The sequence below is a fragment of the Thermobia domestica genome, chromosome 2, assembly GCF_964235325.1.
Source record: "Thermobia domestica chromosome 2, izTheDome1.hap1.1, whole genome shotgun sequence".
Classification (NCBI taxonomy): Eukaryota; Metazoa; Arthropoda; class Insecta; order Zygentoma; family Lepismatidae; genus Thermobia; species Thermobia domestica.
In genome coordinates this window covers 17,959,629-17,970,656 of record NC_137455.1, presented here as the reverse complement: position 1 = coordinate 17,970,656, position 11,028 = coordinate 17,959,629, and the positions used below count along the sequence as shown (strand labels likewise).

General features: G+C 34.7%; 1 long non-coding RNA gene across 2 annotated transcripts; it reads left to right on the top strand.

Annotated features, from left to right (window-relative positions):
• Positions 1-802: 802 nt before the first annotated feature.
• Positions 803-8,561, top strand: LOC145670960 (uncharacterized). Of its 2 annotated transcripts, none has more exons than XR_014128424.1 (3): positions 803-1,059; positions 5,206-5,351; positions 8,343-8,561. It is a non-coding gene; the product is annotated as an uncharacterized LOC145670960 (long non-coding RNA). The 2 variants fall into 2 exon arrangements; XR_014128423.1 differs by having other exon boundaries at positions 805-1,025; positions 8,343-8,551.
• Positions 8,562-11,028: the final 2,467 nt, after the last annotated feature.

Sequence of the window (11,028 nt, the reverse complement as noted above, 5' to 3'; positions counted from 1 at the left end):
AGATCTTGCAAATATATAAATGAATAAATCCAGTGTATAAAGAAAACGTTTGGACCACAGAAAATAGTTTAATCAAGAGTTTTTGACAACTAAAAGAATGCCGAGCAAGAATTTCTCACTCCCTCTTTCCTTTTCGCGTCGCCTATTGTGTCAAAGAAGATTTTCGTTTGAAGATATTTACAAACACTACATCAGTCTCTACAAGTTTCTGACTGTCAGAAAAAATGGAATGTCGATGGACTATAGGTAACTTCTTGTAGATCGAAAATCAATTCTCACACAAATTATTAGTAATTCGATCGTGTATTTCTCACTAGTATGTATGCCTTTCTCAAATTGGCTTACGGGCCCCCCGAGATTGTCTTGCGTACCCTTGGGGGTCGACGAACTCCAGGTTAGGAAAGGCTGTTCTATAGAACCCTTACATTTCCAACAGATTCTTGCATCCATTTTCAGTAACAGTTCACGTCAATAGAACGCAAACTTTGCAATTTAGTTGCTATAGTCGGTATAACAGTTATATATATACATTATAATTTTTGCGTGGCATTGATGTGCGGTACGCATAATATTCCGATGCTATAACTCCTATGTATAGTATCGCAAGCTAAAATACAGTTTTGGCTTAAACTGTTACGGATGGGGGACATGCGGAGATATTCCCTAACGATTTGCGTCAACGCAAATAAGAACTTCCATAGTTTACAATAATGAGCATAGCATGTAAATGCTAATTATAAGGACTTTTTGCGTTGCTTTATTGCAAGCAGAATTTGAAATGACTGGTACGGAATGACTCGCACAACACAGAGAGAAATCTGGGAAGTCTGCTTTCGGCTGTAATGTTCTTTAAAAACTCTTAATCAGCTGTAGTGTCACGTGACTTCCTCCCGTACTCATGTAGCCAGCAGAATAATGAAAATAATGGGGGAATAATTTAATACTACGAAAAAATTAACTATTTTCGAGTATAAAATAAATGATCACAATGAATTGCTTCATAAAAGTGTATCTTGTGAAGTGAGGTGTGTGCGTGTGTGTGTACGTCTACTTTTAAATGTAAGAGAGAAGAATAGTTTTGAATGTACATCAGTGTCTTGTTTCATATATTTTATTGATGTGCGAACCGGAAATGTCACCTAAATCAAAATTCACTGTTCGAGAACTAATAAAATTACATCTCATCATAACATTAATAACTTATTGATTAACACAATTACGATACTAGTTTTCTCACTAATAATTAATAAGGTTGCCAAGATTTGGAAAGTACAAATAAAATTATTTGGGTGAACTTTACAATACACGCTCTAGCTGCGAATTCGTAAGTAGAATTGCTCAAATCGCAGAAATGACGAGCTAACTTTATAACGGGTAACTCTTTATGGGAAGATGATCTGAGGTTCACATGTGTTTTAATTGAAGAATCGAATGAAATAACCAAAGTAAATACTTGCCAATTGCGATATACCACACCTACAGGTTGAAATTTCTATTTCATTATAAACATACGTATGTACGTGGTTGTTAGGGAGTATAATGTATTTCTGTTTACTAGTATGAAAAATAATGTTTCACATCTCGGATTGAGTATAGCCCGCTCCCCCCAGTGATTTTTAACGAATCATAGTTATTCTAACGGTTCATATTAGTTCATAATGAATCGGAATCACATGTTATAAAGATTTAAGATGTAAATCTTGTGGTAAGCAGGCTTTAGTATAAGTAGTAGTAGTAGTAGTAGTAGTAGTAGTAGTAGTAGTAGGAACGGGTTAGAAGCCCCGCAGGGGTTGGTTGGGTTCTGTTCTCGATATAAGTAGTAGTAGTAGTCGAAGTAGTAGTAATAGTAGTAGTAGTACTAGTAGTAGTAGTAGTAGTAATAGCAGTAGTAGTAGTAGTAGTGACTCTTACAGTTCCGGTGACAAAGAACTGGGGGGAGCGGGCTATACAGAAGCCCACATCTCTTTGACAAACAGTACTTTTAATTGTGGAAGAAAATTATATCAACACATGCATAAATAATGTATATTTAAAATTTTGAACTACATATTTTTTATATAGAAACGTAATATTCACTGGAGGTTCTAATATTTTTATTCTGTTCGCACTGACACAAATTTGAGGTGTTTTGATTGATAATTGTGTTTTGATCTCTGGACATTAGCCAGAATACCGTCATTGCAGAACAGTACAGCACCACTGAATGGAATAGCAGCCGCTACTCATTTCATGCATTTTATAACATTATGTATGTTAATTCTGTCAGTTCTTCGGCATTACTACTGTATCGTCGGACCAATTTGAAAATCGAAAAAATGGACCAAAATATACTGCACTTGTTTGGTTATATTTGGTTTTATTACATTAAGTGACGTTAGATTATGTTATTAGGGGTGCAGTGTTACTATACGGATCCATAGTATAAGTAGTAGTAGTAGGAGGAGCAATAGGGGCAGTAGTAGGAATGGGTTAGAAGCCCCACAGGGATTGGTTGGGTTCTGTTCTCGACATGAAATATTCAAATTAAAGACTTGCCCAAATTTTTCTGTACATTTTTCAATCTGTGGATCCTTACAGTAAAACAAGTGTACCTCTCCGCGAAATAGTCCATCCGCCTCCACATACAATGCCGCTTACAACATCAAAAACAACCAACAAATACAATCCTTTTCTGAACTTTTACTATTCCTCTTACCTGACTTTCACTCACTCTTCCTCATCAACTTAAATAAATTCTCCAATTGACCCGGTAAATTTCCTAAAATTGGGCCGGCGATACAGCAGTTAACCCGTGTCTTCAGGCAAATTGTATGACTAGATTGAAAACCCCATACAACTTTAGGCGAAACGATCATTGGTAATAATTTACCAAGTAACTGAATCGCATAAAGTTGAAATAGAATCAGTATATTAACTTCAATCGTCCGTACTGCCATGTACAGATGTAAAGTTATAATGATGAGGAATTTGAAGGAAAAGTATTGATTTTTCATTTCAACCTATCAGGCTCACTGTGTCATAATTAAGGACTTTTTTTTTTTTTTTAATGTAAAAGATATACTAAAAAACGGCACTTATTCCGAAGTTGATCATCCGCCTTGCTTTCGACCCCCCCTCCCAAAAATAGCTTAAGAATTATGAAAGTTTAAAAATTATCTATTTTTAGGGTTGCTTTAATAGGGTATAATAGAGTGGGATAGTGCAGAATAGAGTAAGGTAGGGTCGGGTTAGCTTAGGTTTAGGGATGTTTGGAAGCATTCTGTTAAAATTAATCGAGTGTAATTTCTCGTGTCTGTGTAAGGATACCAACTAGGACGAGCATTATAAAGTTTATCCAATTATTTATTACATCACGAAGACGAATGTGCAAGGAACTGTTATGAAGCGACACACATCTAACTAAAAAGCGTAAGAGTAGCACTGTACTTACACCTGTTTCGCTGGTCTATTTGCAAGCGCGCGCACCCTTGTGTACATGATTATGGATTCGATTCCCGGTAAAAGAACATTTAAACACATTAAAGCCTAGGTACTGAAAAGGGATTGTTAGCTTTAATTGGTAAACAAACAAACAATCGAACACTCTAATTGATGTACTGTATTATATTATAATAATGCTAGCAAATAGCGCCAGCCCCGGCTGTTTAATTCTGTGCTGGTTGCCTCTCTCCAGCTTTTACACTTTATGTGGGCAAGGCTCTAGAACACAGGTCCCACTTTTCCCATTCAGTTGTAATAATGACAGAAAACAACGTGCCGTGCGAGGCTAGCCTGCCCTCACTCGCTGACGCTTGCTCGGCAATACTATGTGGATTAAATATTAAACTTTGGTACAGAAAGGAACCAACCTAGTTAGTAACTTATATTGGGGGACCTGTTGTCTCAATACTATGTGAATTAAATATTAAACTTTGGTACAGGAAAGAACCAACCTAGTTACTAACTTATATTCAGGGACGTGTGTTCAGAACTTTCCCCTTAAGGTGTTACAAAACAAACCTTTCCTGGCAAGCGTAGTTTGTTAAAATGGAAAAGTCATAAATGTAATAACAATTTTTAAGGCGTTAAACTGTTCGTTTAAAGATGCAGTAATATGAAAGTATATAGTGAAACCAGTCAAACCACACGTAGTGTTTATCTGTACAAAATGACTAAAACCCATATAAAGTGGTGGTTAATACCAAGGATTATTCCCATCCTAGTCAAGCGTAATAAAATTCAATTTATAATTGTAGCTATTCAAGTAATAATGGTATTTCATTTATATGTAAAGAAATGAATGCTTTAAAAAAATGTAGGGTTTTGTTAATTGGAAATTTTTCTGCAATTCCCTAAACTTTGAGTTTGAATAAATAACTAACAGTAAATTCCACCTTTTTGTCAATTATAACACTAACATCAACAAAATCTATTACTATATTCTGAAGACAAGTGTTTAACAATCTAACACAATTGGCCATACTGTCGGTAAGAAAATGGCAAATCGTGGAGATGATGATTTCTCCAGTACCAATAAATGATTTGTAGAAATTCTAGACTAACTGGAAACTTAGTGCACGAAATATTACAAGAATTATCTTGGTATTTACAGGAAGCTAAAAGTTTTAATTCATCAGGTAAACTACAATTCATATTGAAAGGAAGATGTTTTAACCGTGTTATATAAGAACGAAGGAAGCCAGGTTAAATCTGAATAAAGGCAACTTCAATAAGAATTGAAAGTGTATTGTCAATAAAAAATTAAGATTTAATTTGAAAGACTTTTGAACTTACTTTTCAATTAAGTAAAGATTCCAATTCATTGAGTTAGATTGCTTTCCATGCAGATAGAATAGGGTGTTTCCAAGTAATTATCAGTAATCCTTTATTGTGAAATCATGTTGTCTGATGTTTAAGCTAAATATTTAAAATAAAAATCTGTATAAAATGATTTCAGATTTATATAATATTTAATACGGCTTCGTTTTCAGCATAAAATTGATCGTGCAAAATGATTTTTTAAGAGAATGGTAGATATTAATGACTCTAGACTACTAGTTATAATAAAACCTAATATAATACTTTTCACATTTGTATCAAAAGTCAAATAAGGTTATTTTATTCAAGAACGTAAATAGTACTATTTACGATTTGAATTCTAATTTTTTTTTTTTTTTTTTTTGTGGCTTTCTGTAATGCTAATATTAATATTATTATTATTTTCAGTGTACAGAGCTGAAAATAACTACAGCTTAACATGAGCCGAAATTTACAATCTCCAACTAAACTGACAGAATTTGCACCTTTAAGTCCTGAAGTGAAACAGCCAGGAGTTAGTTTTATCTTCTCGAGATTCTTCAAAATTAAGAAAGGTAAGTTCTTAGTTGAAGTAGGTAAAAAAAAAGTAAGTTAGTTGTAACCGCTTTCCAGATCTGCTCCCGCTGTCCAACCATTTGATACTACTGAAATCGTTTGCCTTACCTGGTTAAGACATCAAAGAAATTACAGAACTCTTCCCTGGTCGTTCTCTGGTCTCGACAGTGAAACGAACATAAAGCACCGAGACGTTCGGATGTCTCGTCCCAAAATCCCCGTGGATATCCAGAGAATCAGACCGCAATACACAAAGATACTCTTAACACACGAGACGAAAATACATTAAATAAAATAATATACTTATTTATTAGATGCACTATATATTAAAAAATTATATCGAAGAAAATAATCACAGCACGAAACACTGACATAGATGTGGATACCTCGCTACTTTGATAAACACAAGAAAATTTCACTTCACATCTCAACACGACATAGTAGCCCTTTTAAATCTTTATCAGATATATGCACGAATAAAATTTTATATTTTGGAGATCACTATAAGCAACTTTTCTCACACTACTAAATGATGCCTGTTGGGGTCAACACTGTGGAGTAGCACTGGGAGTAATCCCACGACGTAAATTCCAGACTGCTGCGATGATAATCTAACAAAAAATTCGGAGAGACATATCGCTGGAAGAAACACTTCCAGTTGCAATATGTAATCCAAATGGTTGATAGGAACTGATATTTACTTATGCGAACTTGGTCAAAGGACCAGAGAATTAACTAAATGGACCTAGTCGCTAATAAAGTCCTTGGGTGACTGTATAATAACTTATGCCCCTTCGCATAACTATATGACGACCAGTACACGTATAGTTTCTACGTAGGTATCTGGAGAAGGACTCCCCGAGTTGAGGTACTCCGGGTGGAAATTGGATTGACCTACTGTCCAAGATTGGCAGTTAATTTTAGAATGTAATCTGGTTTAAACAATCTGCATGAATATGCAGATTAAATATTGAAAGAATTTGCTTTAATTCACTGTTCACTGGCCACAATGTAGAAGAAGAGGAGATTAGTTGAAACGTGAGAACTTTGAGATAAGAAGGTGTTCGGCAATATTGGCTGGCGCCTAGCAGACATTCGGTGCACCTGGACTGTTAGTATTTCCATAAGTAATCGAAGAAAACACTTAATTCAGTTCCAGAGAATTGTATAATATGGTCTATGCATATTAATGAGTAAGAAAGCAACACTGTATTGTTCAGATATTCGAAGTACGATTCTTACACATATAGTTCAGAAAATGAATAGCGCCGTCACTAAAATCTTTTCACTGTGAAACAACCTTTCGCATATGTGTTGGTAAACGATGAAAGGTTCTTTTGTTCTTAATCTGTTCCCATCGAAGAAAAGAAATGAGATTCGTCGCAAGAATAAAATATAAATCGAAGAATAGTTTCTGTCCTTTACAAATATACAGGGCGTCCAAAAATTACTTATATAACCCGGTAACAGTTATATAATTTTAAACGTAGTGTTCATTCCAAAAAACGATTATGGATAGAGAGGCTTTCTCAACTCTTGCACAATACTTTTCTACTAAGGTTTTCTAATATCTTGTTTCCTCCAGCTAACTATAAAAGGACTCACACGTGGAACTTTAGATGAGCGGTTTTCAACCTTTTAATAAGTAAGTAATACACACATAAACACACTTGGTTCTTCAGAAAATCCCAAAGAATACGTCGGAAAGTCTAAGGTCTGGGGATCGGAAGGGCCATCCAGAAGTGTCTGGTAAAAATAATAAAATCCATAATTGATACTGAACAGGACATTTTGTTTGCAATAATGTTCTGTGCATGTTAATAGGCTGTATATTAGCATCATTGCAGGGGGCACGGTGACTCAGTAGTAGAACGATTACCTCTGGTGCATGGGATCCTTTGTTAGATCCCCGACGAAGTAAGTTTGTGGTGTACAACATCGTGTCTTTGGGTTTTTTCGGGGTACTCCCACTTACTCATTCCACCGTTTCTTCCATCGTCTTTAATCATCTGTCTCCCACATCCTAAAGGGCATAAACGTGGGACGTTAAACTGAGAGATTTTATTTCATTCCATTACTATCATTGCTTCATTCGGAAAGCTGCACTCCGCTAGTGTCGCTTAAATTGTTAAGCAGGTTCTGTTGCAGCAAATGTCTTCTGTGTAGATAGGCCATATTGCCTTCTAACGGCATTTACGAACAACGAAATAATAATAATAATAATAATAATAAAAATGCTGCACATCTGAAAAAATATGCCACTTAAAAATAATCAGTTGTAACTTGTAGTGCTTTTAACTCTATACCTTAAGAAACCCAAAAGTTTATTACCGGAGAAACAAAATATTTAAATTGGATTCTGTCTTGTGCTAAGCTAATCCACTCTTTCTTTTATCCCTCGGGGTTCTCCGATTTCCTCCCACTTTCTTCATTCCACCATTTCATTTATTACTCATCTTCACCGTCTTCTTTACCCTAATCGGCGTAACCGTGGGACCTAAAACTTAAAGATTTCATTTCATTTTCTTTGCTCCGTATTTGAAAAAAACATAAGCAAAATAAATTGAATAAAAATGAACGTTTTCGATAACCAGATTAACATATATGTTTATTATTGCATGTGTAAATGTTATACATCCTATTTACAAAATCAAACAAAGCTTCCTCGCGTCTAAGCGGTTAGCGTACGCGCCTTTGACGTGGAAAACACGAGTTCGATTCCTGGCGGGGCTCACGTGATTCGGATACCACGTTAAGAAATTTGTAACGGAGTAATAAGATATTTCCTGGCATTAATCTACTTTTAAAAGATCATATTTGATTCTTTCTTATTTATTAGCTGCACCTAAGTATTTACATTTATTTACCAGTATAGTATCTGCAAAAATTAATATATACTATGTTATTCGAGTCTACTTTCTTTATGACTTTTCCTGTAGATATTTTAAAATTTGTTTCTTAGGTTTCCTTGTTTACTTCACACATTTCAGGGTCTCGTGATCCAAGCCCTTCACAGACGAGCATCGACAGTAGCAACTCCGAGCAGAACCTCCCATATATAGACAGAGAAGGATCCCCGTTGGACAACAATTCAGCAAGTTTAAATGCTTCTACAGATTGGCAGTCGGATGATATGTCAGATATGGTAAACTATTATTCTTTATAAGTAAAACCTGTTCACAATCCTTGATACTTTTGGTTTCAACTTTTATTATTTGTTATCACTTGTTGAAGAGAGAAAGGAAAAATGAGACATTCAACACTTAAAAAAAAAAAAAAAAAAAAAAAAAAAAAAAAAAAAAAAAGCATTGTTCTGCGTATCTTATCGTCTTGAATTTTGATTAATTCTGATCAATTCGCTTGAATTTGACTAAGTAACTGAGTGTATTGCTGTTCTTTAGAAACACATGGGATAGAAAGGGATTTCTTACCTGTTGGCGAACTTTACATCCAATTTAAAAGAATCAGATTGTGCTGTCCAAACAACGGTTTTGTTACTTTCACATAAACGAAAACACTATCAAAATGTATGTTGTTAATTATTTAATATTAAACACATAATAACACTTACAAACAATAATGGAGTGTATGTAGTGCATAGAAGGTCACTAATTCACTCAGTTGATAAAAAAAATGTACTTTTAATTGTCTTCTAGGCACGATCGTGGTTGCGCGTTGCACACAAGAAAGCTCTCACCCACACACTGACAAAATAAATGCTTGGGAGCGACTGACTGTAATTTTTTGAACAAGGGTAGAAAGGGAACCAGAATACAGATCTCTGGGGTAGAGAAAAAGTTACTCCAAGAGCCATCAATTCACAAAAGTTGGCCCTACACATGTCTGTTAGAGAATTTACTGTCAATAGATCCAAGAATTGAATATAAGGTTTCTTTAAAATAGTTAGTTAATCGGTAGAGGACAGAATGGCCCAAACACAGATACTTCTGCAAAGTTATCCGTATTACCGGTATTTATCTGTAAGCAGACTCGATGAAAATATCATGTAGTGTGTTGGGAATAGAAAAAAACATTATGTTGAAACAAATTATAATATATGAGCATAACGCCCGTTCTTCGCACAGGAAGAATAATATATTTGAAATATACAATTCTCAAGGTATTTGTTGATGCAAATTTAATTTACTGTAAGTTGAGTGACAAATATTCATCATCGATTTTCCCTTTAAGGATTATATTTCGTAGTGACCTGAGAATACATAAGGATATTTGTACAAAATTTCGAAGCACTAGGCTTAATTCTTTCGGCGTATATACATATACAGTAGGAAGTCGAAAATCCGAACTAATTGGGACCACAGGTAATTCGGATTTTCGAAAATGACCAAGAAAATGCCATTTAGGTTTAAATATACTGTATGATATGCTCTTTTGTCGATACAGTGGTTATCAGTCGTTCTTTCAGAAAAAAATGTTCCGGGGGGCACTGCTGTTACTATTCTGTTTATTATTATATTATAGACGTATTATTTTGGTCTCCTCGGGGGGCACTCTCAGAGCTCCGGGGAACAGCGCCCTCCAAAATAACATGTCTGAAAGAAACACTGGTTGTTATACAGTACATACAGTAATTACAATACCGTATGTAAGGCTAGTTACATTTGTTTTAAGAACCTGCTCGTATACAAAATTGCAGTGTTGTGTAACTCACACTTAAAACTTAACTTGTATAGGCCTAAGGGAAAATAAAAATAAAAATATGTATGACAAACAATTACATATGAATGAGCTTTTGTAAAAACACTGACTTCACACAACGCTGAAGGACAACCCTATTGTTTATTTATCCCTTGCGCTAAGACAAAATGTAAAAAGCTTCTAGGGACCGCGTTCGAATTTTTGACGTTCGGATTATCGACGTCCTACTGTATTTGGAATTATTTGACCTCGTTGGGAGAAGAGACGAATTATTATGCTATAGGACTAGGGAAGAAATTGGTGAAGTGGATCATTGAACTGGTGAAGTGGAGCATTGAAAAATAGAAGAAAATATTGGAAATTAAAAGAGAAAGCTGAAGATTGACAAATACGGAAGAAGCATTTCTAGGCCCGTTAGTCCTAGGACCTACCAAAGAGTAGAGTATTTAATAATAATAATTCAAGTATATGAAGGGAAGTAACATTCCATCGTAACTTACTACAACTTTTTAGGTCAATTGTAATTGCCAAAAAGTATGTTATTACCTAACAAATAGTACTTGATTGTCATTTCTGGTCCAAACTATGCATAAGATATCTTACCTTAACTATATATAAAACTACATGAGCTGACATAAATTAAAGAGGTACTTCTGGTTGACGTGGAAGGTTGAAATTTGGCAAGATTGTAGATTTCCGAGACTAACCGACAGGAAAATTGCCAAAAGTGAATATTTTTAATTTTTAGGTGTTCTAAAGGAGGAATGAAAAGTCTCCCCCTGTTATTTTATTTATTTATTTATTTTTACCTATAATCTCATGTTTTAGGTACTTGGAATTCGAATAAAAACTTGAAATTCGGTATGCTTGTACGTTTTCGTTAGCGTTAACTAAGTAAATAAGTAAAAGTAAAAATTTCAAACTGTATATGGTTTTATGGAGAACTTGAAAATCTTTCCCATTTTTATTTATATGGGGCACCTTTTACACTCCCAAATTATTGGGCACTTCCTGTAG